Here is a 15,474-nt window from a genome sequence, read left to right on the forward strand (position 1 = left end):
TCCAGTCATTGAGGGAGCTTTCAATCCCATGTCAGCCTCGTAGACAGAGTGGGACCAGTTGGAAACCTACTGACTGGAGCAGTCCCTCCCTGCACATTTGGGTCACCAGGAGCTGAAAATTTCAACAAACCATAACACACACACACACATGTGAAAGATGTGTTTCTCATATGCAACATTGCTTTTCTGACATCCTCAAATTTAAATAGAAAAAAATAACATAACTGATTTTTATTAAAAGATCGTTATGCATCAGCCACATAATTCAGTATAATGATAGATGAAATATAAACTTGGTCCTCATGAACTTAAATTTATTGGATATGTGACTACTGCACTTGGTGACCTGGTTATTGCCCAAATGTGTGTCCGTCACTTTCATGAAAAAAGAGGTGTAACAAATAATCCCTGGCTGTTCAATGTCAGTGAGTACAATCTGGAACAACTATTCTTTTTCAGCTCCTGCAAATAACCATTTTTCTCTTTAACTTTCCAATCGAACACTATTTTCCACTCTTTTTTTTTCCCATTCAAGAAGCAATTTACTTTTATTTCTTCCCATAATATATAAGAAATCATATGTATGCATATATATTCTATTATCCAACAGTTGTTCTTTTTTATATTCAGTGAAGTCATATTATTTGACAGAGGACTCAACTTTGTAAAGTTTATATTATTTGTTTTATGTTATGATTCATTTGAAGATTGTTTTCCCCCTCAGTATAATGATTTCTACTTATTTCTCTTTCTGTGCACTTCCTGACTTTATTCTGCTTATGTATATTTTGAAATGTAAGAACAAAAGTAATTTCTGTCTAAGACACTACATATCCTATTTCTGTTGAAATTGCTTTACTTTGGGCCGTACGCTCCTCAAGATATTTGTGGGGTTTTTTTCCCTGTTTCTTTTGCTTTTTTGTTTTTATTTTGTTTTTACAATAGGGTTATGAAAACATTTGTTCTAGCTGAAAATTCCAGATCGTTCTGAGAACGTTTGTATTTTTGAAGAAGTTATAATAAGTGGCTGTATAATGTCCACAAAATATAATATGTAGCTAAACATTAAGAAGTCTTCATTTCTAACAAGTCTGTATTCCACAACTATAAAGAATGATCAGTTATATAATCTTTGTTCTCACAAGACCCTGTCATATAATTATGTAGACCCATGACTTCTAAAAAAATTGAGGTATAGAACATGCTTAGTCTGAAATATATTGACAGTTTCACAATCCCTTGTGGTGCAATAGACAGTTCAGTGCAGTGTAAGAACTTTGAAAAACAATCATCCTACTTCCTGCTAGGGTACAATTTGGTGAACCACGGCAATGGCCATCTGGTAATCTGCTTTTTGTAAACTCATCTCTCTAAAGATGGAGCAAAATACTTTATGATTACAGAGTTATGCGAGTTGGCTACAAAAATTTCATGGATAAGTGTAATTAAAACTAATGAATTTTTCAATTAATTTTTGAAGACCTTCACCATATCTGTATATATTTGTACACACACACACACAGAAACTTTGTATTTATATACAGAGAAAATTTCCATTCAATTTTAAGGCCTCTGACTGAGTGTATGTACATAGATGTATTTATACATACACTTCATTATACATAGACGGAAATTGGATTTAAAAGATCATTGAAATTCCCAAGGATCTTTTCCTAATTTCACGCTATACACAGAAAAATGAATTCCAAGCAAAGGGCCGTATTAAAGAAAGATAACAGAACGAGAGTGAGAGGGAACCAGGAACAAGGCTCATGTACAAGGGCTGGGACTTACTCATCCTAGCTAGACGCAGCATGAAATCTTCTCGTGTTTGTCAACCAACCTAATAAATCTGAAAATATGATTAGCTAATAGTCTTATAAAGTTAAAGCAAACAAATTATCATTAAATACTAATTTGCTATTTATTGTGAGAAATGCCTCAAATAATGATCCCATATAATTCAGTGCACTATGTGTTCTACAATATCAGTACACATGAACTCACGGATCAGTTTCACAAGGCTTCATGATACTTTCTTATGAATGTACAAAGGAAGCCACAGTATTGACAATCACATAAGAGGACTGAATCCATAAAAATAGGACTATAAAAATACAGTATGATGTCACTGGCAATATCTCACATGATACAGAAATTGAATTGTATATAGTTCTGACCCAATTTTTGCATAGTCTAAAAATCTGAATCCTTTGTCAGCTTGCAAAACTGGTATCTGTCTTACAAATTAACCATCTGAGGATAGAACCCAAACCATATTATGTCTCCAGTAATTAGATATACATTTTCTTTTATATTTTATTATTCAAAGAATGTTTAATAACTATTCTAAGGTAAGTTAATATTTACACAGAAATACAACAAATATGATTTAAAATGTTCCTATTATCTAGTTACAAAAGCAAAGCAAACCCACCCTGGTTGTTAGTGAGTCCGTTTCAATTCATGACATATGCGAAGGAGAGGAACACAACCGGCAAGGAGAGGAACACAACCGGCACTGGGTCTTCAAGGCTGTGAGCCTCATGAAAGCCAGCTGTCACATCATTCTCCCAGACAGCAGCCGTTGGGCTCAGCTCCCTGACCTGTCATTTAACAGGCAATTGCTTGCCCATTACCCACCGTATTCTCCCTCAATATATGTAACAATCTGATATCGATGAATGCAATACAAATGGCATAGGACTGCTAAGCTTGTCTGATATTGTTAGCATGATATTTACCAAATCTTAACACTTTCTGAAATAGTTGCTTCTACTAAAACTTTGTCTCTGAATTTTAAAAAATTGTATTGTGCACATGGAAATGAATTCATTGTCAAGCAATGAAGAAATATTAAACATTTTCACATTATAAACATTGAGCCCCAATGAAATATATATATGGCAGTTTATTACCCTAACTTTAGCATTATTCAAAAATATAAAAAGTAGACCTTAAATAAAAAATCAAGATTATAATGCTAGCTTTTCACGTTTGAGGAGAGCGTATTTAAATGTATATTTATAAACCAATAGCTGAAGAAAGTGAAAACGAGCCCAGGAGAGCCAAGCTGCGGTCTTGAATGAATTGCATCTGCAGCCGGATAACACCTCAGGGAAGAGGTTGACTCAGTGACCACTAGTGTCAGCAGATAATGAGAACATGATACACGAAGAAAGCAAAAGGTCATTAAAATGATAGGAAAGAAATAAGAGATAAAGATGCATGTCAGAAGATAGGGGAACTTCCTCTTAATTTCAGAGTACCTAAGGCAAGTAGAAAAAAATGAGGAAGTCAAACAGAAAATTTCTAAGGGCCCCTCAAGAAGACAAAGTAAAGTATTGTGATGAAATGTGCAAAGATCTAGAATTAGAAAATAAAAAAGGAACACATTTGCCATATCTTAATGTGAAAGAACTAACTAAAATATCCAGCCTTCGAGTTGCAACTTTAAAATATTCTATGGGGAAATCTATTGAAGGCTGCACGAAGCATCTAAAGAAATGGAAAGAATACAGAGCCAATGTACCAAAAAGGAATTAGTCAATATTCAGCCAGTTCAAGTGGTTCATATGGTCAAGAACTAATGGTACTGGAGGAAGAAGTTCTGGTTACACTGAACACATTAGCAAAAAGCAAAGCTTCAGGAATAGATGGGATACCAATTGGAATGTTCCAACAAACTGATGAAGCACTGGAAGCACTCACTAAACTATGCCAAGAAATCTGGAAGCCAACTACCTGATCAACCAACTGAAAGAGGTTTGTATTTGTACCCATTCTCAAACAAAAAAAAAAGTTGACCCAGGAATGCTGAAAGTATAGAATAATATCATTAATATCATATGGAAAATCTAATTTTTGGAAATAAATACAACAGAAGTTACAATAGTACGTGGACAGGGATCTGCCACCGGTAATTCAAGCTGGATTCAGAATAGGACATAGAACAAGGGATATCATTGCGGATATCAGATGGATCTTGGCTCAAAATACAGAGTAATTAAAAGGTGTTTACCTGTGTTCTATTCACTATGCAAAGCCATTCACCCATCTGGGGCATAATCAATGCTGAACATCATGGTGAATAATGGGAATCCCAGAACAAGTCATGGTGCTCCCCAAGACCCAGTACACGGACTCCATGGAAGATACTAGAAGCTCAACACAGGGTTCACTGCATAATATGCAGGATTATGAGAGGTGAAACCTTTTAAGTTATAATTATATTCTGCTTCTCTGAAGCACAAGATATATAAATGGTGGTATTACTCAGGAAGATGTTATCAAAAATGGAGAGCAAGCCTATGTAAATTTGGGTTAAACACTCAAGGTTTGCTATAGTGTAAAACCATCTAAAAATCTGGTACTAGCTTGATTCTAGATGTGTTTAGTTGAGCAGCTCGAAAGGATCCATTTCTTTTGATCTTTCCTCATTTGTATTCTTTGCTTGTTGGCTTCCACTTGGAGGTTGTATACTTGCTAAACATGGAGCTACTTCCTCTATTCCTTAAAAGTAAGGACGGCCTTTCTGGAAACCGAGAATTCCAAAATGCTACCTTGCTATTTCCCCAAATCTCTTTCATTAGAATTGTACCAAGCCCCAGACCATATGAAGTCTTTTTAATGAGTTCGTCATCATTCTCCAATTAAGAGTCATCCTTTTGGATATTCACGAATGCTTCAAAGGTAGATCAACATATCTGTTAGCAATCAAAATGGGAAGTGGCTTTTGGTGTCTACATTAATAATTAATAAAAGTTTAGGAACGCTATGAAGTTTCCCCACTAATATTGTAGTAAAAGTTCTTTTTAGGATTAATTATGAGATTTATAACCATTTGGGCTTCTTCGGTGCATGGCCTGATTTGACTCAATAGGTATATAGGGTGTGCTTCCTGCTTCGTATTTTAGATAATTATTTAACTGTTCAATTTGGGGAATATAATGTTTTCTTATGCATCCTTATAGGAGTTCTGGTTGAATAATGGGTTACAAACAGGGATGCTAACTACAAAATCATCAGTTAGAAACCTATAGGCATTCTGTGAGAGAAAGATGAGGCTTTCCACCCCCATCTAGAGTTACAAACTCCGAAACCCACAGGGGCAGTGCTATCCAGTTCTACCATCAACTCGATGGCTTTAAGTTGAACTGGATTCATCCTTCTAAAATTTAGCAAATCCAAATTTAGATTAATAAAGTGAATAATATGTTATATTTTATTTTTATTTATATTCTATAGAGATATATGATCCATAGAGAAAAAATATGTTCATTCTATTGAATAACATTTTTTATAAATTAAAAATCTTTACATTTTCCTAGTATAAAATTTCTAGTTTCAAAGTATAATATACTCATGGAACAGGCATAAATTATAAAATGAACTGTGGGAAAGGGATAAAGGAAAGGTAGAAAACAGATAATGTGGAAATCTTCAATTAAATTTTTAAAAAAATTACTACCATTCTGAGGCTTCCAATGAAATCAATAGACACGTCCAACGGGCACTGGTGGCTTTGTCTTTTCAGCAGTCAGTAATGAGGAGACCGTGGGACACTTTTCTTGAGTCTCTTTATATAACTCTAATAAAAACATTTAGTAAAATCATATAGTTATTATAATATAAATTATATTTAAAATTTTATTTTCCTTCAAAAATTATTAACACATTTTATGCATATATAGAAAGGGTACTCCTCTTTTACTCATTTATATTAGTTTGTGTTTTCAAACAAACAAAGGTATACTCACCTATAGACATTAACTAATGTCTAAATTAGTATGATTTTTTCATTTTCAGAAATAGGGCTTTGTGTATTGTTTTTCCTGTATTGTTTGTGTATTGATTCCTGTTTGTGTATTGTTGGATTAACTTAAAGAAGGTGGTGTAGTTATCTATAATACTCTGACTTAGTGGCCAGCAGGGGGGATTAGCAGAGGTCATTTCTACTGTTTTCCATCAGATGAAAAATAATGCCATTGGTTTATATCCCATGGAATTAATCAAGTGACTTTTATGTGCATTTTCTATAATTTTGTTTGAACAAGTTATTGGTGAGCAGTAGTTTAATCACTTAATGAGAACTGTAGTCTGTTTTATTGATTTTTCTTAATTACATTTATGCTACCTCCTTCTACCCTTATGGAGATCAGCTCATGGAAAATATTACAGTGGTTTTCTCTTGAGAGGTTTTAGATGTAGTGACTTCAGGTTTAAAGAAAAATTAAAGGCTTGGGAAATATTAAGAAGTCTCAAAGCCGTTCTATTCTATTTAATTTAATATATAATAAATTGATTTGTTTGATCTGTATCTGTTAGATTAGGTTAGGTCATATGAGAATTACAACCAACTGAACCATCTCCATGGTTACCTGTATCAAAGTTTTATTTGTTGTTATGTTTATCTATCCCGTGTGAGCTGGCATGTAGAATCTCTTTATCATCATCAGTAGGGAAATTACATTAGCCACAGGAGTCCTTTTGTGATACATACCCATGACTGCTATGGCAAGATGCAAAACTGATAACTGGAGAGCAAGAACAGTATTTTAAAATATGAGTCAAAAAGTACTGTGGGCCACATACATTTATATTTCATTGGCCAAAATAACTCATGTGAGTCAAAATAAGTCAACAAAATTCATAAATATTTGGGAAGCTCAAGTTTACCAAGATCCCAATAGAGTAAGATTATTGATATACAGTAATGCTTATCAGGCGGCTATAAAGAACAGTTATTATATCAGAAGTTCCACTAGGTCTCATTTGAGATCTCTGTGTAAATTGTCAGAGGCCAAGACCAGAGGCGCCAGGAACTGTAGGATACCAGCCGATAGAGCAGAGGCTATGCTGAGACCAGGGACAGAGGCATGGACATTATAAACAGAGCCGAGGAATAGCATCAAGCCTATGGCACTCTGAGGCAGGGCAGTGGGCAGGGTCCTGGCCTAACTGAGGTGGAGTCAAAGGTACTAACTGAGGGAAACTTGGTTGATGGCTGAGGAGAGGTGCTGCGGTGGACCAAAGACCCTTTCCTTCATGTCTTATGATCCTAACGTGTGGTAACTCCCCTGGCAAATCTCCATAGCCATGAGTGTTGTGCGTGTGTCCTGTATAGCCATTACCATGGATTATTAAATGCGGACTAAAAGGGAAATGTCTCTGGAGGAATGATTGGTGTCAGAATAGGCAAACAGAGATGGCAGGTGGAGGCATGTCTGCCTCCCCATGTCATTTACTCAACCATGAAAAGAATTTTAAAACGTAGAAAAAGTCAGAAAGATGAATTCCAATAAGGTGCTTATAGCTGTCCCCAATTATATATCATCCATTATCCCTGATATCAATATCAACCACCACGCCTCCCCTGAGAATATTCCCTCAAACCCCAGGTGTCTGTAATGTCTCATAGAACTCAGGTATCAATATGGGAATGGCTCAATTTGGTTGTAGATGCGTTGAGACCTGGTGGTATAGTGAATTTCTAGCCACAAAATTAGTTAAAACACACCAGTATCTCCAAGAAAGAAAAATGAGACTGCCTAATTTTTTAAAGAGTTAAAGTCTTGGAACCCCACAAGAGCAGTTTCTACCTTGTCCTACAGGGTCACTGTGGGTTGGGATTGACTCAGCTCCAGTGAGGGATATGTAATCTTTGTCACTTGAAAGTAAAATGAAAAACTGACAATAATCTATGTGACCTTCTTTGACATAGTTTACTAGTGTCTCTATCTCATGTTCCTTCTCCATGTTTTATGTATAATCACTGATATCAGATTTTATTCCTTATCTCTTCAATTTCCCCACTTTTTTGTCTGGAATTTTTTGCATCATGTAGATTTACAACAAATCTTTAATTATAATTTTGTTTAGTGGTGATATATATACATATGATACTTATGCATGTATCTTATTTGCAATATAATTAGGGGTGATGTATATACACCATTAGGTTTGTATATACCATATGTTTACATATATATCAAACACATATATCATATATATTGTCTGTTCCACCCTACCCACTTAGTCTTGGAAATTATTTCAAAATTACTAGCCAAGCACTTTAACCACTGTATCACTAGGGCTCAATTCATGATGAAATGAAAGGTGATTTACAAATATATTCTAAAGAATTACACTTTCCCCAGAATCACACTAGTGGTGGAAATGCTTTGGTTTAAAATTCAGAACAATGCTTTATTTAGCATTGTAACTTTTCAGAGAATAGCATAAATTTGATTTCTTTGCTTTCCTCTATGAGATAGCCATTTTTACAGCTGTCACAAAATAGATTTAAATTCAGTGTAGAGATTTTATGTATTCAGAGAGAGTTGAGCTTATAATACATATCTCATCCTCTGAAAATTTAATTACCTCTATATTTTGGGCCTCTGTTTCCACAATGATCAGTACAAACATTGAAAACTTGTAAAATGTCTTCCAGAGTTCTTCAATTCTCTGAATGTCGAGTATCTTCATTATACTCTTTTACTGAAATATAAATATGGGTCTTTATTAATAATACTGAAAATGAATTATGCCAGATGAAAAGTTATACCACAAAATAATTTCTCAGCTTTTTTATTCGATTATGAAAAAGAAAAAATACACACATATAAAAACACTACAAGAACTGTGGTGCAGTGGTCACATGTTAGGCTACCAACCATAGGGACAGTAGTTCAAAGCCAATAACCTCTCAGCTAGAGGAACCCAGGGCTATGTACTCCCATAAAGAGTTATGGTCTTAAAACTCACAGGGGCAGTTGCAACCTGTCCTATAGGGCCACAATGTGTTGGCATCCACTCAACGGCAGTGAGTTTGGTTTCCCAGTGCAATGATTGTAGATCCAAATGAAATTCAATCCTTGGAAACCTCAATATTTCTCCCTTCATCGTGATGTTGTTTATTTGTCCAGTTGAGTGATACAAACTGAAGGATCTGAGAATTTTCCCTAGTCTACCAGAGACTCACAGACCCTGGTAGAAGACATGAAACTCCTGAGCATGCGACAAAGGGTTTTATTAAACAAGGCACAGCAAACAGGGAGAGCTACAAAGGCCAGTCAGTTCTCCTTCCCCAACTTGCCCCCCTAATGACACAAGCCAAAGGCTCATAATAACCCTAGAGGAGAAGAGTGGAATTGCCACATCGGGCTTCTGAGGCTGTAAACCTTCCCAGAAACAGATTGTTTGAACTAGCATCATATAAACCTCTGAGACCAGGACACCCTGTACGCCACAAAACAATGTGAAATGGCCCAATGAGTTGGTGTCCCTGAAAGGGAACCTGCGTTTTAAAATTCCCAATCTTTTAAGTGGGCCTCCTACCTAATATTTGCCACAAAGTGGGACATCATTTTTACTGTACCATTGGTTTCAAATGGAGATACTGTATTTCCAAAGCTGTTTATACAAATGGATTTGTCCAATTTTTGTTCATTAGCAAGACAGTTAAAAACAAAATCCAGTGGCTCGCCAACCTAATTGGAACATCGAAGACCAATGCAAAATGAAGAAAAGACAAGGAAAGAAAAAGAATACAGATTATGCCATTATTTGAGTACTTAAAAAATAGTTTTAGTGACACATATTTTGCATATAGTACAATTCAATAGTTGAATCATATGAAGAGGAGTTGTGTAATCATCACAAGAATCAATTTCAGAATACTTCCTTCTTTCTGGTACTCATTTTGTTAGCTTTCCATTTCCCCCCAACCTGCCCTTCCCTGGCCCTATGAAATTACTAATCCAGTTACTATATTCTGTAGCCTAACCTATCCTGGATTTTATGTACAGGAAATCATACAACAACTATGAGACCAAAAGAGAAAAACCTAGATGGAAGATCAAGCGAAAAACAATATAAACTGAAACAACTTTTGAATGGGTCCAAAGGGAGCTACAATGATGATGGTGTAGCATTTGAACCTGACTGCATCAGCCCACATCGACTCTCCATGGCTTAGAGTAAGGGCATCCATCATGACGTGGTCCTGCTTGATGGTCATCCTCATGAAGAGATTACCAATCCTTTTTGTAAAGTATATTACTCAAAATATTTGTGCTTTCCTTATTATTGCAATCCTAGTATATAGCAAACCCATGGAAATCTAGTCTATTCCACATCATAGCTATGCTACAGGACACAACAAGGTAACCATGTTGTAATTTTCCAGAAGTTGATTGCCTCATATATCCCCTTCAAAGCCTTGGGTGGATGTGAACCATCCACCTTTTGGTTATCAGTGAAGCCCTTACCCACTGTGTCACCAGAGTGCCTTTTTATATAGTCGACAGGTACAGATAAAGAGTTCTATGGTATATACTGTTGTGCTACTGTTTTACAAACTTGTATTGTCATTAATCAGCTTGTGAGTTGTAATAAACTACTTCCAAAATGTTCTGAGGTTGGAATAAAATAGTTCAAAAAATTAACTTTTAAATAAGTCATATTGTACATTATGCTTTGAGTATTCTAGGGCATTTAACAAAAATTAGATAGGTTATCATCAAAATAAATATTATGTTTGGCAGGGAAATTTTTAAGTTGCTCCACATGATTATAATTTATGCAGCAATTTTGCTGCAGCATTTAATGGGATTTATAACATATTTCTGATTGGCACTTTGAGAACCTGATAAAGAGATAATCAATACACTTAGGTTAATAAAGGAATTTGCCTTCCCAACAATTTTTGTCTTTCCTTCCCAATCTACATTCCATTTGGGCTGCTAACTCCAGCTGCTGAACGGTGGCTTGATGCCAGTCCTAAATTACTTAATGACGGGAAATAAAAGGAAGAAAAATATCAATAAAATGAGAGACCACCTCTCTGTAACCCTCTTTCTCTAACCCTTGATTTTGGGAAAGAAAAGAATCTTCTAAAACTATTGGAGACCTCACTAGCTGAGACATTTGACCTAGCCATCTCCCAACTACGCTTGCCTCACAGACACCTCATCTATGTGTCGGAGAGCAGAGAAGGCTGAACTTATAATCACTCTGCATTTGTCAAATATTGAACCGAGCCGTGCTACATCTTCTGTCACACATAATGCTGTTGTTGTAAGGTACCATCCAGCTTTTTCTGACTCACAGTGACCCCATATTCAACAGAACTCCAGTTCTGCACCATCCTAACATCATTTAAATCTGTAATTTTTTTTTCTCTAAAATGCAGGCTGGGAACAAAGTGAATAGAATAATATTTTCTACCAAGTTATTTTCCAAAGCCTGTTTTAATGTCCCAAAGTTTAATTAACAGAACAGGGAAGCTGTCCTGAACTGAACTCAACACTTTGGAATGTAATATTATTTTTATAATTGAAATAAATTGTAGTCTTGTTTTACACATAAAAAGGGCCTTTATATGTACAACAGGTAATTTAATATAAATAAAGAATTAGAGACAAATAAAAAAGTCAAAATGTTATTGTATTACACTTTGTGTCAGGGACTGTGGTTGGCAATGGCTGTTCCACTGAACCCTTTTTGAGTTGGCGCTCCCGCAGGGGTCAGCAAACTTGCAAGCCATACATGGTCTTTCAGAATGGAGATGTGGCTCTGAAGTAAAATGGAAGTAAAAGTAAAACTATCATAGGTTCATTTAAAGGATATCATTCCAATGAGAGTGATTTCAATCGGTTGTAAAATATATATTTATTGCTCTTGAATAATTTTTAAATTGTTGTTAAGAACATGATTGGCCCTTCCAGCCCAAGAGTTTACTCACCCTTGCTCTAACAGAGGAGTGTTTTAAAGGGCAATACTGCCCTTATTTAAGATAGACAAACTATTGAATCTTCCTGGACCATAAAATCCTGAGTAATTGGTTTGTGAAAAAAAATTAAAGGATACTTAAATACTAATGTTTTCTGACTGTCTTATCATTCACGACAGGCAGGTTCTTCCTCTAGTCCAGCATTCAATCTTCTTCTTGTTGATTTGCCAGTAATTACTACTCACTTAATTACACTCATGCCCAGTTAGAGGCAAAAAATATAAAAGACTGTAAAACATACTTCATTTCCCATTATTCTCCCTTATTCTGAGGCATCGAGCTAACTTATTTGTTCAAATAAAATATACATTTATTTTCAGGCCAGCTTTTGAAATAAAGTGCCCCCATTGTTAATGCACAATAGGGATCAATTTATATTTCTTAAACCCACATGTAGAGTAATTAACAGCCTCATGAGATATTGTAATAATAGGACCTAAAAAGAAGAATGTCACAAACTGTGCACATTCCAAAATTCTTCCACCAAATGATAAAAACTAATACGATACAAAAAATGTTTCAACATGCCTTATCTCTTTTTACCCATAAACCAAAGCTCAGAAGTAGTTATTGCTATATGAAACTTTCCCTTCTTTTATCCACTCCTTGAAACATTAACTCTTCATTCTGCTTCAGCTGTGCAATGTGTTTAATCCATTATTCATTTCCATTTTCATGAATTCCACATTTATTTACTTAGGCAGTCCTAAGTATGCATTCTGTGTGCTCAGGACATGGTCCATAGTCATTCCGTCAATATTTATGGAAATAAAATTCCATAAGTATACATTCAATAAGTACAAATTCCTAAGTGTACATTCTATATGCCGAGGATGTGGTCCATAGCCATCATTCGGTCAATAGTTATGGAGTTAAAATTAGTTTCAGGCATCAAGAAGCTGATTTCACAAAAGCTTCACTTTTTTAATGGTTGTGTTGAACGGAGTATTTTTGTCGTCTGATGGTGAAATGCGAGGGACAGACAGTCCTAAGTTCATCGCTCTCTGCTTTGCTCGATAAATTTTCAGTTTCAACACTTTTGCAATGCTCTCAAGTAAGGCTTCATATCCGCCATACTCGTGTCTTACCCGTGATCACCACTATCAAATAGTGTGGGTCTCACTTATTTAGATCGTATTCCTCTTAAAATAACTAGCTCCTCTGTTCCTGTGTGCTATGATTTTTAAGTTTGTGGGGAAAATGCCATTATCTTTTAATTCAATTTATCCATAAACTTTTTCTAAGTTCCCTAAGATAAATACTAAGTTTTGCATAGTGACCTGGTTTTTGCAGCCTAGCCATGTGGATAAGTATGCAATGGGTATATCGAGAAATTGGCAGAAGAAGGTGTATTAAGGTATGTTAAGTCTAGTAGTGAGTTAGATATATGAATCCTTCAGCAATAAAAGAAATGAAAAGAGCAACGTTTGACTTCTTGTGTTAGTTTTCTATTCCTATATAACAAAGTGTGGTAAATTTGACATTTAAAATGATGGCATTTTAATATCTGACAGTTTCTATGAATCAGGAGCCTGGATGTGCGTTAGCAAGATCCTCTGCTCAGTGACTCACCGCGGATAGAAATGTTAGCCAGAGATAAGCCCACTGTCGCCGTGTTGATTCTGACGCTTGGCATTCCTATAGAACAGAATGGAACTGCTCTCTACGGTTTCTGAGAGTATGAATCAGTGCAGATACCCATCTCTTCTGTAGCAGATATCCATCTCTTCTTCCTGAATTCATAAAGGCTGTCTTCCATTGGCTGCCACACGCCATTCACAAAAAAGGTAGCTGATGTCTTCAGGTTAAGCAGTAGCTCTCTGATGCTTTTGTATTGTTTTGGTACATGTTGGTGTGCCAGGAGCCTTTGTGTCCAGTTTAAAATGTTTCCAGAGCACCAATACTGTTATTATTTTAAATTAGCGATTAAATGGAGGGGTTTACATTGCAGACTGTTGACTGTGCATTCAACATTTCAAACCACTCGTTGCCTTACACCCCCACGTGCTCCCCACTCCCCCACTGGTCTCCCCCCCCCTCCCCACACACACTCCTTCTTATGCCCTGTCCTCCATTACACCCAAGTCTCTACCTGTCAACCTTCTAGTCTGTTGGTTCATCTTCCCACACTTGCCCTCCCGCCCTTGGGAAGCTCTGAAGATCTATTCCCTTTGGCATGCCAGCCTTTGCCTTGGTATTTGCTCTTATAGTAATAGTCTCATATGATTTTTGTCCTTTTGGGATTGACTAACTTTGCTTAGCATGTTTTCAAGGTCCCCTCTTGTCGGGAGGTACTAATTGGTTTCATCTTTGTGTTTTAGTAATGCATATGAGTTTAATATTCCATTGTGTGTAGGTACCTTTGGTCGTTACATAATCTAGTGTCAATTTCAGGGCTCAGAGTGAAGGGGTGGAGCCTAGCCTGTCAATCAGGTAGTAGCTTGATGACCTCATTCGGAGGCGCTAAGGAGATAAATAGCTGACTGGAAGCGATACACAAGCTCACTCCCTGTGAGACATCCCTGTGGAGAAAACACATGGAGAGAGACCACTGGAGCCAGGCCTCTGGAGCCAGAGAAACCACATGGAGACCCCTGCCAGCACTGAGATGATTATAATGCCACTGGATCCACAATACATCCCGCCCAGTGGACTGTGATCTTCCTCCATTCAGAGTCATTGCATATGCTGTGTGAGTCTGAAGAGGACTTTATGGATTGGTATCAGACATATGGTCTAATATGGGACTTGTGGACTTGATCTGGACTGAGCTGGTTGTTTTCTTAATGTTCAAACGCTCTTGTCTATAAAGCTCTTTCTTATATACACATGCGTGTCTATGGATTTGTTTCTCTAGTCTCCCCAGACTAACACAGTACCAACGTTGTTTTATCCATTCTTCTACTGATGGGCTTTTGGGCTGTTTCCCTTTTTGTTATTGTTAAGTGTGTTGCAATGACCATGAGAGGGTATATATCTCTGTCCGTGCTACAGCTCTTACTTCTATTGAGTATGTCCAGCACCAGTGTTTGTGGTGTCTTGTCTTGCCTTTGAGCTTACTTAAGGAGGCTTGGTGGTATTTTAGTTTATGCATTAAACTGCTACCAGCAAAATCAGCAGTTTGGCTTCGCCAGCCATTCTGAGGAAGAAAGATTTTTCTACCCTTATAAAGATGCACAGCTTCAGAAACCCAAATAGATAGTTATACACCATCACATGGGGTTGCTGTGAATCAGAATTGACCTAGTGGTGTGTTTGAGTTAAGACTAAAACACATAGTATAATCACCTATTTGAGTAACTCGCAGTCAGTTTTTTGCGCACTATCATAAAATAATACATGTGAATTCTCTCTCTCTCTCTCTCTCTTGATCTTGCTCAGAAAAACTCAAACTCACTGCCATCGAGTTAACAACATAATTACAATATAATGAATCCCATCGTATTGACAGCCCACCCCCTCCAGAAGCCATACTTTGGTTATACATGTTCTGAAAGAACAGGGGCCTTTAACGTATTGTTTGTTGTTAGACCCGTAGTGTCTGTCATGGTGCTATTGCAAAAATCTGTTGTAATAAATCCTTGAATGAATTTAAAAACCTTTTCATAGCTGGGGAATTTTTTAACCATCTCATAACATGTCTGTTGCTTTTCTTAAAATTTTTTTCTCATATAGTG

At 36.4% G+C, this 15,474-nt stretch overlaps 1 protein-coding gene and 1 non-coding gene across 3 annotated transcripts in view; one reads left to right on the forward strand and one right to left on the reverse strand.

Annotated features, from left to right (window-relative positions):
- Positions 1-15,474, forward strand: part of CSMD3 (CUB and Sushi multiple domains 3) — a 1,328,144-nt gene that overhangs the window by 319,438 nt on the left and 993,232 nt on the right. The gene's annotated exons all lie outside the window — the stretch shown is intronic.
- Positions 11,190-11,321, reverse strand: LOC115868912. The gene has a single exon (XR_004045876.1). It is a non-coding gene; the product is annotated as a small nucleolar RNA SNORA36 family (small nucleolar RNA).

The sequence above is a fragment of the Echinops telfairi genome, unplaced genomic scaffold (genome assembly GCF_000313985.2).
Source record: "Echinops telfairi isolate 266 unplaced genomic scaffold, ASM31398v2 ScPeMD7_1;HRSCAF=3_0, whole genome shotgun sequence".
In the NCBI taxonomy this organism is placed as follows: domain Eukaryota; kingdom Metazoa; phylum Chordata; class Mammalia; order Afrosoricida; family Tenrecidae; genus Echinops; species Echinops telfairi.